This window comes from Seriola lalandi, unplaced genomic scaffold (assembly GCF_002814215.2).
Source record: "Seriola lalandi dorsalis isolate HSWRI2012SDOR001 ecotype SW California unplaced genomic scaffold, Sedor1 jcf7180002054945, whole genome shotgun sequence".
NCBI classification, from domain to species: Eukaryota; Metazoa; Chordata; class Actinopteri; order Carangiformes; family Carangidae; genus Seriola; species Seriola lalandi.
Genome location: NW_019525496.1, coordinates 1,793,138 through 1,794,391, shown reverse-complemented (window position 1 = coordinate 1,794,391; position 1,254 = coordinate 1,793,138). Strand labels below are relative to the sequence as shown.

Below are 1,254 nucleotides of genomic sequence, written 5' to 3'. Positions count from 1 at the left end.
TGAATCAAATGGGAATGACAGACATGTTTGGTGATCGTGCAGACCTGAGTGGCATATCAGAGGGGCAAAAACTGGCAGTGTCAGAGGTAAGGACAGCGAGCATGTCATTGCACGCATATTTCCTACCCAGTATCTCATCCACCTTTCATCTCACCCTGCCTGTATTGTGCTTCAGGTCGTGCACCAAGCTACCCTGGATGTGGATGAGGCCGGAGCCATCGCCATCGGCATCGGACGTCTGTCCCTCCAATACATCCCTGTCATGAGGTTCAATCGTCCATTTATGGTCATGATCATTGACCGCATCACAGAAGAAACCCTCTTCATTGGCAAGATTACCAACCCAAACGAATGATGACAAAGATTTTTGTGTTGGCTCAAGCACAGCTGTTGCATCAGATATAAAATATAAACACTTAACAATATTTAGTCTGTGGTGTCTTCCTTTATGGCTGATTGTTTAGCAAACATTTTTACATGTCTACAAGAACATGCAATGATAGTGATATTAATAATGGTGGAAGTAACAGCAATGGTAAAGGAATGGCAACTGTAGTGCTCCTCCTGATTTTAAAAATAGTAATGACAGTAATAATCATTAATTATAGTAAAATTAAGCAGGTTTAGCTTGTGTGCCTCAAGCCTTCACAGGCCTGTGTTATGCTTCTGCATCAAAAGTTGTCTATTTAAAGATCTATATGCTGGGTGGCAAATGTGGGGAGAGTGGACCCCAGCAAGTTTCCACTTGATGGGGGGGGATCTTTCTCCCCTCTTCTGATTGTTTCAGAATCTTACATAATTATTATTATTCCAGTATCTCCCTTTTGGTTCCCCCATATGCTTGGTCCAGTGGCAAGCCCCATTGTTTTCACATTAAAAGCTGTTACACTGTTACTATAGAGGATTATCTGGGGCTTTTAAGTGGAACAAATAACAATCTCATTCAAAAAGGTTTGAAGAGAGCAGGGCTATAGCTTTGTAGATAACTGGTGTTTCTGGAGACAGTCATTGACACCCTCCACAAGAAGGGTAAGCCACAAAAGGTCATTGCTAAAGAAGCTGGCTGTTCAGAGTGCTGAAGCATATTCATAGAAAGTTGAGTGGAAGGAAAAAGTGTGGTAGAAAAAGGTGCACAAGCAACAGGGATAACCACATCCTTGAGAGGATTGTGAAGCGAAGGCCATTCAAGAATTTGGGGGAGATTCACAAGGAGTGGACTGAGGTTAGAGTCAGTGCAGGTGCGTCAGGACATGG

General features: G+C 42.9%; 1 protein-coding gene and 1 long non-coding RNA gene across 2 annotated transcripts in view; both read left to right on the top strand.

Moving 5' to 3' along the window:
* On the top strand, nucleotides 1-420 carry LOC147817539 (uncharacterized). Its single transcript, XR_015436274.1, has 2 exons — nucleotides 1-86; nucleotides 176-420. It is a non-coding gene; the product is annotated as an uncharacterized LOC147817539 (long non-coding RNA).
* LOC111645002 (serpin A3-5-like) overlaps nucleotides 1-1,254 on the top strand; it is a 15,608-nt gene that overhangs the window by 5,459 nt on the left and 8,895 nt on the right. The window lies entirely within an intron of this gene.